We start from the raw sequence: 16,545 nt of genomic DNA on the forward strand, positions 1-16,545 counted from the left end.
AGCCATAAAATGTACCTATTTTATTTAAACTATGAAAGTCATTTTGCAAAACAAGATGTATATTTGATGTTTAAATACTTCAGACTTCTTTTTAATTTCGTAACTATATTGATTTTATTTGATATTGATAAAAGAACCAGTACATTACTGGTAAAACAAGTACGAATGGCCACCTTAATTATCACCATTGTTATTGTTAGTTCCATGTATTTCCTTGATTGTGGCACACTCGCCGCATCTAAGGAAAATGCAGTCCTTAATCAGTTTATCTTTAAAAGACAATCAGTTTTTTCCGTCTGTTTTTGGCTGTGTGTTATAGGCCGTGCTGTTTTGAAAAAGTGGGGAAAGAAGCCCGGTGTGTTATTATTGAAGATTTTTAGTAAAATTGTGCTGAAAGATGCATTAGATAGTCATCTCTGTGGTTTGATAGGCATGCGTTGCGAATCTGGGGCCAAGAACGGATGAAGAAGACAATATGACACCTCGGACAGCGACAGTCACCTACAAAGTGCGGCTATCATGAGAAGATGACGTCGTTTGCAAAAATTCTTTTTTACGTTTGCTTGGAGTTAATGGCGACAGATTGAGAAGACTGTAAAATAACTTAGTTCATTGTGGGAGCTCTCCAACAGACTATCGGGGTAAATATTCCAAACGGCCATGCCAAGCACAAGAACAGCTTGTAAAGGTTATTGAGGCCCATATCATGTACTTCCCTGCCCGGAAATTCCACTACTCATTCAGAGATAATCCCAATAGGTCAGATGTTCTCAATCTGGGGATAATTCCCCCCTTGAAAGGGGAAAATCAAATTTTCTCGAGGGTAAAAACGAAAAGGGTTTGCCTTTGTTTCGGTCATGGAACTATATTTCTTAAAAAGGTGGTACTGATTATATAAGTTATCAGTAATCACTTTATCTCTATCACTAGCTTTGATGCGTGACACTATGCCGTGGAGCTTACAGGCTCATCACATACGCCATCAAATACATACATACCTGGTACTTTCTACCATACATCGATGACCGTAAAACCAAGACATCGTGACCTGTACATAACAAACACTAGATATATGATGAAAATGTCCTCTCCAAGTTGTAGATATTTCATGCAACTGACCAGAAATTGCTTCAATACTCACTTCGAAACAGGTAAATAAATTAGTTGACAGCTTTACAAAAAAATGGTTCAAATGGCTCTGAGCACTATGGGACTCAACTGCCGTGGTCATTAGTCCCCGAGAACTTAGAACTAGTTAAACCTAACTAACCTAAGGACATCATAAACATCCATGCCCGAGGCAGGATTCGAACCTGTGACCGTAGCGGTCTTGCGGTTCCAGACTGCAGCGCCTTCAACCGCACGGCCACTTCGGCCGGCTGACAGCTTCACACAACAGTAACGACAGAGGGGCTACTACACTACTGGCCATTAAAATCGCTGCACCACGAAGATGACGTGCTACAGACGCGAAATTTAACCGACAGGAAGAATATGCTGTGATATGCAAATGATTAGCTTTTCAGAGCATTCACACAAGGCTCTGGCACCGGTGGCGACACCTACAACGTGCTGACATGAGGAGAGTTTCCAACCGATTTCTCATACACAAACAGCAGTTGACCGGCGTTGCCTGGTGAAACGTTGTTGTGACATCTCGTGTAAGGAGGAGAGATGCATACCATTACGTTTACGACTTTGATAAAGGTCGGATTGTAGCCTATCGCGATTGCGGTTTATCGTATCGCGACATTGCTGCTCGCGTTGGTCGAGATCCAATGACTGTTAGCAGAATATGGAATCGGTGGGTTCAGGAGGGTAATACGGAACGCCGTGCTGGATCCAAACGGCCACGTATCACCAGCAGTCGGCATGACAGGCATCTTATCCGCATGGCTGTAACGGATCGTGCAGGCACGTCTCGATCCCTGGCTCAACAGATGGGGACGTTTGCAAGACAGCAACCATCTGCACGAACAGTTCGACGACGTTTGCAGCAGCGTGGACTATCAGCTCGGAGACCATGGCTGCGGTTACCGTTGACGCTGCATCACAGACAGGAGTGCCTGTGATAGTGTACTCAGCGACGAACCTGGGTGCACGAATGGCAAAACGTCATTTTTTCGGATGAATCCAGGTTCTGTTTACAGCATTATGAAGGTCGCATCTGTGTTTGGCGACATCGCGGTGAACGCACATTGGAAGCGTGCATTCGTCATCGCCATACTGGCGTATCACCGGCGTGATGGTATGGGGTGCAATTGGTTACACGTCTCGGTCACCTCTTGTTCGCATTGACGGCACTTTGAACAGTGGAAGTTACATTTCAGATGTGTTACGACCCGTGGCTCTACCCTTCATTCGATCCCTGCGAATCCCTACATTTCAGCAGGATAATGCACGACCGCATGTTGCAGGTCCTGTACGGGCCTTTCTGGATACATAAAATGTTCGACTGCTGCCCTGGCCTATCGGCAAAACATTGATAGATGTGACGCAGGCTTATGACTGTGAACTGTAGTACTAACATTTTAAGTTTGACAACGCCAATATCTGGCATGTTTTAATTTAATTTCGTATTGTGACATTTCTGAAGAAGGCTACATTATTATAGCCGAAACCTAGGTAAAGTTTCTTTGCTTATGCAACTGGAGCCTGAAATTTAATATAATTACGTATATTGTAATTATTGCTGTGGCCAGACACAAAAAATAAACACCCCGAATCCTTTCAGTTTCTGCCAGTGCAGAAGTAAAGACTCTAACAATCAAGTAATTTACAAACAGTAAGTATAGTGCACACATATTAACTTCGTTGATTTGAAATGGGTTGTAGTTTGTAACGGAACATTCTCATCTAGCATTCAAAAAATGGTTCAAATGGTTCAAATGGCTCTGAGAACTATGGGACTTAACATCTGAGGTCGTCAGTCCCCTAGAACCTAGAGCTACTTAAACCTAACTAACCTAAGGACATCACACACATCCATGCCCGAGGAAGGATTCGAACCTGCTGCCGTAGCAGTCGTGCGGTTCCGGACTGAAGCGCCTAGAACCGCTCGGCCACCACGACCGGGCCTCTTCTACCATTGCTTTTCCTCAACAGCAGTTATGGATACGAGTATTATTTTTCGAATTTTGGACAGGTCAATATTACCTCAGTTGCTTTTCTGAAAACTTTCATATACACACATGAAAAAAAGTATTGCATCACCTCGATTCCGAGAGTTCCGGAACCTGTACAGAAAATTGGAATAGAGATCAACATAAACATCATTTCCACCCTTTTTCTTGCTCCTGAAAACCACTTATTGCATGTTGTACCTCCATATAGCGAGACCTTTAGAGGTGGTGGTTCAAAATGCTGTACACACCGGTACCTCTAATACCCAGCAGCATATCCTCTTGCACTGATGCATGCCTGTATTCGTCGTGGCATGCTATTCACAAGTTCATCAAGGCTCTGTTGGTCCAGATTGACCCAATCGTCAACGGAGATGCGGCATAGATCCCTCAGAGTGACTGATGGGTCACGTCGTCCGTAAACAGCCCTTTTCCATCTATCCCAGGCATGATCTATAGGGTTCATGTCTGGAGACATGCTGGCCACTCTAGTCGAGCGATGTCGTTATCCTGAAGGAAGCCATTCACAAGATGTGCACGATGGGGGCGCGAATTGTCGTCCATCAAGACGAAAGCCTCGCCAATATGCTGCCGATATGGTTGCACTATCGGTCGGAGGATGGCATTCACGTATCGTACAGCTGTTACGGCGCCTTCCATGACCACCAGCGGCGTACGTCAGCCCCACATAATGCCACACCAAAACAGCAGGGAACCTCCACCTTGCTGCACTCGCTGGACAGTGTGTCTAAGGCATTCAGCCCGACCGCGTTGCCTCCAAACATGTCTCCGACGATTGTCTAGTTGAAAGCATATGCGACACTCATCGGTGAAGAGAATGTGATGCCAATCCTGAGCGGTCCATTCGGCATGTTGCTGGGCCCATCTGTACCGCGCTGCATGGTGTCGTGGTTGCAAAGATGGATCTCGTCATGGACATCGGGAGTGAAGTTGCGCATCATGCAGCCTATTGCGCGGTGGCGTTGCTGTCAGGGTTCATCCGAGCCATAACCCGTAGGTAGCGGTCATCCGCTGCAGTTGTAGACCTTGGGCGGCCTGAACGAGGCATGTCATCGGCAGTTCCTGTCTCTCTGTATCTGCTCCATGTCCGAACAACATCGCTTTGGTTCACTCCGAGACGCCTGGACACTTCCCTTGTTGAGAGCCCTTTCTGGCACGAAGTAACAATGCGGATGCGAACGAACTGCGGTATTGACCGTCTAGGCATGGTTGAACTACAGACAACACAAGCCGTGTGCCTCCTTCCTGAAGGAATGACTGGAGCTGATCGGCTGTCGGACCCCCTCCGTCTACTAGGTGCTGCTCATGCATGGTTGTTTACATCTTTGAACGGCTTTAGTGAAATCTCTTAACAGTCAAAGGAACTGTGTCTGTGATACAATATCCACAGTCAACGTCTGTCTTCAGGGGTTTTGGTAAACGGGGTGATGCAAAACTTTTTGATTTATGTAATTTCATACACAGTATGTTACATTTCAGGCTAAAATTTATGAAAAGGAATTACTTTATAAAATATTTTAGTCTCCATGTTATAATCGATGAGGACTAGTTCTGAATGTACAGGTAAAATTACCTTTTTAGAAACATTTGCAATTACGCAATATTTGCACACACAAAACTTCTATTATTAATTACGCAATCCTGTATTGTTTACTATGTTTATTTACGCATTCATTTATGACACAACAATCGAAATTAATAATGTAACGAGAACTAATAGGAATGCATTTGTTAAGAATGATTGTAAACCCCTTGGAATACTGTTTTTTTTCCGCAGAGTGAGGGAGTCGTAAGTTTGCCTCCCATGTGATAGGACATACGTCTGTATTTTTGCGCGAACAATGTAATTTCGGCTTTGTTAAAGTGAAAAATCGAAATACTGTATGGTATACTTAAATGTGGGAAATATGTTTACGTAGAAAATGCTGCAACAACGATCTTCAAATGTATTTAGTTCAAACCAACCGTGATGGCCTGACGTGAGATTTTCAACTTGAAGAATCAGACCCGTAGACAAGAAGAACTGGAGTCATTTCAATGGGACAAGCGAAGTAAACTTGAAAATTTATTGTAATCTTCGTTCCTCTCAAATCTTCAGAAAATATTTTGATTATTAATTACTTAGACTGGACATTGTTCAATAGGGGCAATAGACGGAGGAAGGCAGGAGCACTGAATGTATTTGGAACATGATTTATGAACTGTAGTGAGTGGGAAACACTCAGATAAAAAAGAGGTTGGTAGTCACAAGCAGTATCAATCTTCGCATTGACTCATTAGACGGTGGCTTAATAAAACACAAAAAGTAACTATAATTCATGTTTCGTTATGTTAGAAATAATAGTGCTCAAAGAAAATTCTTTTTCATCCTCAAGTTTAGTTAGGCACTAAAATTGGTGATGGATTGGGGGGGGGGGGGAGGGGGTGTATGCACTCAGGGTTGGTTCAAATGGTTCTGAGCACTATGGGACTTAACATCTGAGGTCATCAGTCCCCTAGAACTTAGAACTACTTAAACTAACCTAAGGACGTGACACACATCCATGTCCGAGGCAGGATTCGAACCTGCGACCGTAGCGGTCTCGCGGTTCCAGACTGTAGCGCCTAAAACCGCACGGCCACTCCGGCCGGCTATGCACTCAGGGGTTATCGTCTTTGAAAGGTTGGGAACCACTGCAATAGGCGCTCTTTTCCAGAAGACCTCAGTGTCAAGGATGAGCGTGACGATTTCCTTAACGCCTATCGAATAAATGTGCCCTAAAAACTTTGCTGGTACAGTTCCAAAACTTTCAACTGTCATCTTGGATATCTCAGATCTGACACTTGCAAAGAATGCGATTCTCTTCAACAAAAAATAAACGCAGCTAAAGAAGATACCGAGAGTGAGGATTTTGAGGAACAAAGCTATTCGCCTCAGAAAAGTGGGGGCTTTCTTGAAATTAAACAAAAGTATTTATTATGAAAGCCAGGGAGGGAACGTTAACTGCATCTCGATTGTTTCTATGCAGAATTTAGCTCTTGCTCATTTACCAAGAAGTGTTTTATACTGCATGCGTCTGTTGTCGAATTGTCTTTGGGATACACGATTTTGGAACAGGAAATGTCAAAATACACAGATATTTGGAAAATGAGAGAAAGAAGGGTCCCAATGAGGTTATCTCATTACCACTACATTTCATAAACTGGATCCGACACTCAAAGTTAGCGGAAGAGCTTGTTTTAATATGTGACAGTTGTCCTGGACAAATTAAAAATAAAACAATGGTTTACTTCCTCTTCTGTGTGGTGCACATATTTAAAGATTTTTAAGAGGTACATACCTTTCCTCCATTCATGGTCACAGCTACCTACCAAACAGCTAAGATTTTTCACTTATTTCTACTCAGCGTAGGAAAATTACCGCTGCCGAATTTCCCGAAAACTGAGATGAACGGATTCTGGAGGCCCGAACGCGTCCATCTCCGTCTTTATTTTATATATATATATATATATATATATATATATATATATATATATATATGGTTGGTTCAAATGGCTCTGAGCACTATGGGACTCAACTGCTGTGGTTATCAGTCCCCTAGAACTTAGAACAACTTAAACCTAACTAACCTAAGGACATCACACACATCCATGCCCGAGGCAGGATTCGAACCTGCGACCGTAGCAGTCGCACGGTTCCGGACTGCGCGCCTAGAACCGCGAGACCACCGCGGCCGGCTATATATATATATATATATATATATATATATATATTTGAAATCACCTATCTTGATTTCATGGATTTTGAAAAAGCAACCACCAGTTTGTTTTTAAAAGTGCCAAAGCCAGCATTCAGGCTTCAGAGTGTTCGATTTACGCAGTTTCACTTCAAAAGCAAAACTGTACGTTTGCGAGAAGCGTACCTGGAGCCGTCACATCACCACAGTTCCGAAGTTCAAAACTCCCGGCACAATGAACTTAGCAGGAGTTTTCACATCCCTTCCTGGAATGAAACCTGCGAAGGCTAAAGACGTATTAAAACTTGCGAAATGCCTCGAAAATCGTGCAAGCAAAGAGAACTATTCAAGACTGTTTGACACAGCTGCATCAGCGGACTCACCTACAACCAATCGTGGCTATGAAACATACAATGATGACAATAGTGATGAAGGTGAAGGATAATGTTTTGAGATTTCATTTTATGCTGTACGTCACATTTTTCGCCCTCTGTCCTTAATAAATAATTGTTTAACTAACACAAGTCGCAAGATTATTACTTCAGCTCGGCAATAGCATGTACATGGTACGTATTCAAATGGTTCAAATGGCTCTGAGCACTATGGGACTTAATATCTGAGGTCATCAGTCCCCTAGAACTTAGAACTACTTAAACCTAACTAACCTAAGGACGTCACACACATCCATGCCTGAGGCAGCATTCGAACCTGCGACCGTAGCAGTCGCGCAGTTCCGGACTGAAGCGTCTAGAACCGCTCGGCCACCTCGGCCGGCTTTATTTATTGATTTTTCGTTTTCTCAAAATTGTGATTCTATGACTAGTGGAGATTTTGCGGCTAACCCCTCAAAAATGGTTCAAATGGCTCTGAGCACTATGGGACTCAACTGCTGAGGTCATTAGTCCCCTAGAACTTAGAACTAGTTAAACCTAACTAACCTAAGGACATCACAAACATCCATGCCCGAGGCAGGATTCGAACCTGCGACCGTAGCGGTCTTGCGGTTCCAGACTGCAGCGCCTTTAACCGCACGGCCACTTCGGCCGGCTCACTAACCCCTCAATTGGAAACAATAACAACTGGAAAATATCTAGAAGTAACCATCAGGAGTGACCTAAAGTTGAAATTCCGCATAAAACATATGGCAGGAAAAGCTGATGCCAGACTGAGATTCATTGGAAGAAGCTTAAGGAAATGTAATAAATTCACCAAAGAAGTGGCTTACAACGCACTTGTTCAACTGTGTCCTGAGTACTGTAGATCAGTATAAGACCCTTACCAACTACTATTTAGAGAAGAGAGTAGATGTCAAGAAGATCGGCCGTTTTGTCACAGGATCGTTTAGTACGTGAGAGAGCGCCAAGGAGATGCTCAACATACTCCAGTGGCAGTCACTATAGGAGAGGTTTTATGTATCACGGAGAAGGTTATAGTTGAAATCCTGATAATAAGAGTTCGGCAGCATATTACTTTCTCCCACATGTGTCTCGCGAAACACGCACAATAAAAAAATTAAAAGACAATGAAATCATAACTCATACGGAGGTTTATCGACAGTCGCTGTTCCCACGCAACATTTGCGATTGGAACAGATGAATGAGAAACGGATGGTGATACTAGAGATGCCTTCGACCACACTCTGTAAGGTGGCTTACAGAGTATAGATGCGAATGTGTAGAGGTAAAGGGAATGTTATATCCTATACGGCTCACACCAGTATATAAGGAAGAGAATAGTGGCCCTAGCATTAATTCTTGTGAAATGCCTTAAGTTGTTTTCCTCCATTGCCTCTAGTTAAGGGAAAGAGGTCATCCTAGCTCACATTTTCCGAATCAGACGAGATTGTCGGTGTCGGGTTTCCTCGACCGATGCCGCTGGCCATTCCTGCGCAGGTGCTCCATCTCTAATGACCTCGCCGTCAGCGGGGCGCGGCGCCCGAGGCGGCAGCATTGTGGCCAGCCGGCCGCTTTCCCGCGCGTGTGTACGCAGATGGAAGATCTCTTAAGCGGCAATTGAATGGAATGACACGGCCGCGCGAACGTGATGCCGGCTGGACGGAACCAATTGCTGACTGCCGGCCCTGACATCAGTGCGAAAAGCATGGCGGCTACTTTCCCTGCGCTGTGCCTGCCTCTGCCCGCTCGCGGCTTTCACGCGCCGCGATTCGTGCCACGCGACGCCGCACGTTAATTCCGCCGGTGCTCCGCAATATATAACCCGCGGCCTGCACCTGCCATCATCCCCTATCTTTCCCCGCTACACCGAACACTCGGTACCCGCTAATATTCTATAACTGATCTCTTGCAAATCGGCAGCTTTCTTCCGGCGTTCTTTTAGAGATTAGGTCAACACTCCAATGGCCACTGTGTGCAGACTGTTATTCTCTCAACAGGATACATTCCAACTATTCAGTGTAGTATATGCTCCCATCTATATCTACATCTGTACTCATCAAGGCATCAAACGGTATGTGACAGAGGGTACTTCTGGTACTACTAAGCTCACCAGACCAAATAGTAGTCACCCCTTAAAGATCACGCGGGCCGCTTTGGAGCACTGCAAACGATGTAGAACAGTCCACCGTTTACGTACTTCATGACAGTGAAATGGTAGTTGCGTACTAGTCGGTTCTATGGAATCAGCGCAGTACGATGGATCGACGAGCAGACGTGACAGAATGGCGGGAAAGAGCTATCGTCGGTGGATGTTCCCATGACCGCACTGTGAAAGAAGTCGTCCGATTTCTTAGTGTATGGTGTTGAAACCGACTGTCGAACGTGTGTACAATCAATGGTGTAGGGAAAGGCTGGGTAGCATCGGACACGTAAGCTTCAGCGAAATCATAATACCTTCTGAAGACTGTGTTGCAACATTCTGAGTGCATTGGAACATTTTTCACACTAAACAATACTATGACACAATGAAAAAATCTTCTCGAGCTTCCTGCTACGTCAAGTGGTTAAAAACCCACGAGCTTTCGTCCTAGCGCTCATCGGCCACTGTCAAGTGGAGACTGTCCTGTGGTTGGTGCTGCCTTTATATGACAGCGCTGCTGTTTATGACGTCACTGATGGCCACTACACCGCCATATACTCGTATGGTATTGTTTCCGTTGCACACCCGCCGCTCCCCGCTTCAACCTAAGCAAAGCTGTAGGCAGACGTCTTTATTGAAGGTTTTTCCTGAATTTTTAGCTCGATCGGTTCTTTTATAACGCTATCCCAGGCACTGTTTGATCGTTCAACCGTCTCGTTGAATGCAATTCGGTGTACAATTTCCATCGGCGTGTTCTACTACCGCTGATTTCTCAGGACACCATAGGCGAGAACACTTTTCGTGTTCGATATGGTGCTGTCACAAGTACGCACCGTCGGTTGGACAAACTGTGCGTACTACTCAGCATCACCTTCGAATAGTTCTGTGCTCACCGTTACTCCAGCGATCAACCCAAAAATAGTTGATAAAACGACTTGTTAGTAATCCAGTTCGTGGCACTCTTGTGACGATGGCGACGCATCTTAGCATGGCCTCTCTGAGATAACAAACACAACGGAGAGTCAAAGTGATCGAGGAATGCTCAACAGCCAGCACAACTCACGGATTGGAGCTGTGTCCAAGGCACACACATGTCGCCTGATGACCTTTCGGATATACTCTATAGAATGGAGCCCAGATGACACACAAGCACTGTCGTTTCAATGATGCGTTCCTAAAAACCATTCCCAGGTTATGTGTGAGTTATCAAACACTTGGAAAACGGTTAAGCAGGCTCATCTGACATAAGACTAACCACTACTTTAGTACAGCAAACTGGTCGTTTTGGTGCGTTGTATGGTTCAAATGGCTCTGAGCACTATGGGACTCAACATCTGAGGTCATCAGTCCCCTAGAACTTAGGACTACTTAAACCTAACTAACCTAAGGACATCACGAACATCCATGCCCGAGGCAGGATTCGAACCTGCGACCGTAGCGGTCGCGCGGTTCCAGACTGAAGCGCCTAGAACCGCTCGGCCACATCGGCCGGCCGTGCGTTGTAGATGATGGAAAACTAGTATCAGGCGTTCATAACACCCTCCACCGCTGGCTAAAGTGATAGCAGTGAAGTGGCTGCACGGAATCGGCTCAGTAAGATGAACGTTCGTGGTCGGTTACCTTGCAAAAGGCCATTGCTCACAGCGACATACTAAACTCCACATGTTCAACTGGCAAAACGACACAGAAACCGGTCAGTAGCACAATGGAGATTTGTACTGAGATCCGAGGAACAGTGATTTTGCCTCTTTTGAAATGATGCAAGGATTACAGAACACCGACGGCCTAATAAGGCGTCAGACACACAGTGTGGAGGAGGGGGAGGACCAACATTATCAAAGATTGTCAAGAACGTCGTCCCGTTGCTCACTGCACTGTGAACTGTCGTTTTAGATCGTGAAATCTGTGGGGATCAACGCCCCAAGGGAAGAAGTGGTTTCACTGGCGCCCTTTATAACACCTCCTGTCGATACTTAGCGGTGGTGTGTCTGAAATATTTCCCTCGGCCACCCGTAAGAAAATCGCGTCATTTCAACATTGATGTCCGCGATTTTGACCTCTGTTGCAAAGGCGTCAAATGAAGGGATGGAATGTGGGTACGAAATGGTGTCATGACCTTCTCATCGTGTATGGCACTTCAGCGATGCCGTTGGTCGGAACTGTAGCTAAATTTGGTGCCGATGTGGCATCATCAACTCACCTTACTCCTCACATGGACTACTGAGCTCTGGCCTTTTCTTCACACGTGTCATCACCTTGTTGTTTTAGGCGATATCGAGCCCGTGAGTGACATCCCAGGGCACCCTGCTTCTATACCACGTCAGAGAAAGGTTTTAGGGACCTTTGAGACAAATTTCAAACCTATGATTCTCTATGGGAGAGGCGGTTTTGGAAAAGTGATCCTTTAATTGTTTTGTGCAGTGTACATGGTCGATTACCTTTCCCATCTTTGTCATACAGGAGCTCGTTCTTCATCTTTAAAGATTCCTTTGGCGACAAGACACTAACCCTAATCTTCCCCCCCCCCCCCCCCCTTCTCACTCTCTCTCTCTATCGCGAATTTTAGTGCCTGAAGTAACTTTCACACTGGTGTTTTTCCAGTTAGATGGAACGTCAGTGGCGTAGCATTCACGATTACTAGACTGGGTGCTAATGTAGAGCAGTAAAACCTCTTCACAACGCCTTGTCAATGCGGAAAATAGAATATGGGAGAATCGATGTTGATTCCAAGATTGTCACTAGCCAGAGTATAGCCTTTTTTATTTTTTTTATTTTTTCCATATATCGTTGTTCTCACTTTGATAAGAAAGAGGGGAGGAAGATTGAAAGTTTAATGTCACATCGCCAGCGCGATGATTAGATGCTGACCACAAGTTCGGATTACGAAAGGATGGAAACGACGTCGGAAGTGCCATTTTCAAAAGGAACCATTCCAGGATTAGCCTGTAGCGATTTAGGGAAATCTGAATAGTCGGACAGGAATTTGAACCGTCGTCCTCCCGAATGCGAGTCCAGTGTGCTAAGACTGCGCCACTTCGCACGGTAAACGTTCTCGTGAATATCGTTAATTACGATTTCAGGGCACGGGATCATCGATACTGGACATGGAAACATGCAGCCTGGTCGGGTAAATCACGTTGGACAATGGAAATGTGTTGCCACGTCGGGTGGGTCACCTTTCTTGCTACACCAGACCTATGGTGGTGTCCGGTTTCGAGGCCATCCAAGCTAACGTCTGGCCGAATCGCACAGCACCACGGACATGGGTCGGTGAGGACAGTACTATTCTATGGAAAACATCGACCTGGGCTTCCATGGGGCCTGTGGTAGTGGTCTAATCGCGACTGTGGTGGAATCTTCCAGCAGGATAACTACCTGTGTCATAACGCTGCAGAACTTTCAGGAGCAAGACAGGGAACTCACTGGCCGAGCGGTTCTAGGTACTACAGTCTGGAACCGCGCGACCGCTACGGTCTCAGGTTCGAATCCTGCTTCGGGCATGGATGTGTGTGATGTCCTTAGGTTAGTTAGGGTTAAGTAGTTCTAAGTTCTAGGGGACTGATGATCTCAGAAGTTAAGACCCATAGTGCTCAGAGCCATTTTTGAACCAGGGAACTCACGTTCATTGCTTGGCACTATTGGGCGCCTGTTCTCCACTCACAATGCGTCGACTAGTATTTAACGAGAACTGTGTGGCCTATGTGTTGATGTCTTGAGCCACATATCGCCGGAAATCTACCAAAGTCTTTGTAATCCATGGCACACAGAATCGCCGCTGTATTCCGTTCGAAAGTTGGACCACGACGCTATTAAGGAAATGGTAGTAATGTTTTAACTAATCAGAGCAAGTCTGTATGACTGGACGGGGATTTGAACAACGTCCCTCATGAATCAAAATCTAGTACCTTAAACAAAGCGCCAGATTTTATTATTTTTACTGCACTTCATTCCACTCTTCAAAGGTCTTCTTTCCGCTAGCCCTGCGGTTGCGAACTTCGACGTGAGCTATTCCACGAAATTGAACTAATACTTTACGCGAGATTCGTCCGCGCCTACAATACATAATTAAATCCAGAGAGAAGACCAAGTTAAGTCTTACGATATTGCAGTGCCTGTGTTATTCAGAATTACGCTGCAATGTTCCCTCGGAGATGCAAGCATGTCCGAAGTAAGAGGCAATGCGGTGACCACGGCCATTATGAAAAACATGAAATGTATTCGCAGCTGTGAATATATACAACCATAAGCTGTATAATGGAATGATGAAAATGAAAATTTGTGCCGGATCGGGAATCCAACCCAGATTTCCCACTTATCGCCAGCGGTTTCCTTACCATTGGACTATCCGAGCACGATTCACGGCCAGACGAAACTGCATATGCATGTCCGATGGAACATTGCATCGTAATTCGGAATAAACAAGCATTGCGATATTGTACTTATCCGCTGACATCTAGCAAGCGAGTTTCATGTAAAATGTCTTCCCTGTACGTGATTTTACAAAGTGGATGTACGAGTACAGGGTGTAGGCACATGGTTGACGGCATATGGAAGCTTGGGTCTATAATGAACCGGTCTGAAGAATAGTTCACAAATACTTAATCAGATCTGGATAACTTTTCAAGGTTTTAAATATTGAGAAATGTAAAACTGTGCGCCTTATAAAACGCAAAAACATAGTGCCCTGCAGACGTACAAATTAATGTCACATATTGTGAAAATATGAAGTGGAATGGTCACATAGGCTCTATTGTTGGGAAAAAGCAACCAGTCTACAAGGCGACTGCATCCTCGATTATGGTTCAAGTGTCTAACATGAGCACAAAAATACACTATCTGATCAAAAGTATCCGGACGCCTTATGGAATGCTGAATTGACTACTATATGTCACGAGATGCGGACCCGCCAGTATAAAAGGAGGAAGGTGTGCTGTGTTGTCAGTAGACAATCGGTAACAGCAGAATGGGTCCGTCACGAGAGCTCACTGGTTTAGGACATGGACTAGTCATTGGATGTCACCTGCGTAACAAATCCATCTGGGACAGTTCAACCCTCATAAAGCTTCCCAAGTCTAACGTAGGTGATGTGATTGTCAAGTGGAAACGCGATGGAGTAACCACAGCTAATCCAAGTCCAGGCGAAGCTCATATACTGACGGACAGGGACCGGCGAGGATTGCGAAAGGTTGTTGTAAAATAATCGCATGAAACCAGTGGAAGGAATCAGTCCTGAGTTCCAAAGCGCTGCCAGCAATCTAGCTAACACAATGACGGTGCGTAGGCAGTTAAAATGATTGGGGTACGATGGTCGTCATAGCCCACACATTTCTGTAGTCAATACTGAGAGACGCCACTGGAAAGTAGAGTACTGAAACGAATGATTTGGAGTGATGAACGACGCTGTACCTTGCGGCAACGCGAATTATGAGTTTGGCGAATTACCGGATAACTTTACCTGTCACCATGTGTAGTGCCAACAGTGAAGTACAGAAAAGGTGGTGTTAAAGTATGAGAGTGTTTTTGGTGTTTTGAGTATGGTCCCCCTATTTTGCTAAAGAAAACGCTAAATGCGGAAGGATACTGACGGATTTTACAGCATTGTGTATTGCGTGCAGTTGAGGAACAATTCGGAGACGATTATTGTATGAGCATGTAAATGCACCCTATCACAAATCAGTATACGTAAGGCAATGGTTTGTAGACAATAACATCCTTGAAACGGACTTGCCTGCCCAGAGTCCCCAACTCAAACTAGTGTACTACCTTTGGGATGAATTACATCATCATCGCTTCAGATACCAGCTTCCAACTACCTTCTTTGGATTCGGCTCTCGATGAACAGTGGACTACCAATCCTCCATAGAAATTCGGACAGCTCATTGAAAATGTCCCCAGCAGCGCTGAAGTTGTCATAAAGGTGAAGTGTGGACACTCCCAAAATTATTGTTCACTAATAGGTACCCGGATACTTTTGAGCAGATAGTTATGAGCAACACGATTGGTCCTCGGTTTGTTTTACTCACAGGAAGGCCCCATTCAAAAACACATCGAAAAACTTGAGTAGGCAGAGACTTGGGGACATAATTACGTAAATTATCCCGCTAAAGCCTACATATGAAGTTTCAAGACTCAGTAGTTAATGAAGAACCTAGAAATATATTTCACCCTTTCACGTATGTTTCTCGTAGGGTCCGCGAAGACATGACTGGAATAAATAAAGCGCGGGAAGAAGCATGTAGTAAGCAGTCACTTCATCTGCGCTCTATACGCAACTGGAACAGGAGAACCTGACATGTGATATAATGCTAAGAACCCTCTACAGCGCACTTCACAGTGGTTTATAGAGTGTATACGTACATGTATCTGTAGATACAAAAGCAGGACTCGCTAAATAAACAACTGTATCACCATAGGGAGCCAGCATTCGACATATTGTTGAGAGTCGAAAAGCATTTATTAGATCTGACAATACATAGTGATTAGAGCATCATACAAACTTCTTGAGCTAATTCAACTTTTATGTCTCTTTAATGGTATCGAATACCAACCTGAAACAAACCGCTATGGCTATTTCAGAAAGAATTTGCGAAATTCCTCAGAAAATGAAGCTGAAACAGATGTACTTGATGGTACAGCAATAGCTGTACGAATTTCTTACTAGGCCCACATACTTTCGTCAAACAGATGCAAGACTTCCGTTATTTACATTTTTTCGTGAAATCCTATGAACTGGAAACCGGTGCGGCTAGCACACTCTTTTATTGCAATGGCAGCACCGTCGGCAAACTATGGAATCACAATAGCTGGAAGATACCACTTGATTAATTATAAAACAGTTTCTTTTTGGAGTAGTACACTAAAGAGGTTGACGTAAAGACTGAAGACTTTCACGACCGGATGACATCACTGCTGGTAAACCTTTCGGGGTATACGGTCGTGGTCCACGGAGCTTTACTGTTTCCAACGTTTCGTTTAGAACTGCGTTGAACATCTTCAAAGGCGTTGCTCCTCCGTTGAGTCTTGCCGACTGACGGGTCGGTGGTCTGTGAGCGACATATATTCTGTAGAAAAAGGGACAAAAAGTGTCTAGTGCAGTTGCTAGATCGGTTCCTGCTGCTACCATGGCAGGTTATCAAGATTTAAGTGAGTTA

The sequence above is a fragment of the Schistocerca americana genome, chromosome X, assembly GCF_021461395.2.
Source record: "Schistocerca americana isolate TAMUIC-IGC-003095 chromosome X, iqSchAmer2.1, whole genome shotgun sequence".
NCBI lineage: Eukaryota > Metazoa > Arthropoda > Insecta > Orthoptera > Acrididae > Schistocerca > Schistocerca americana.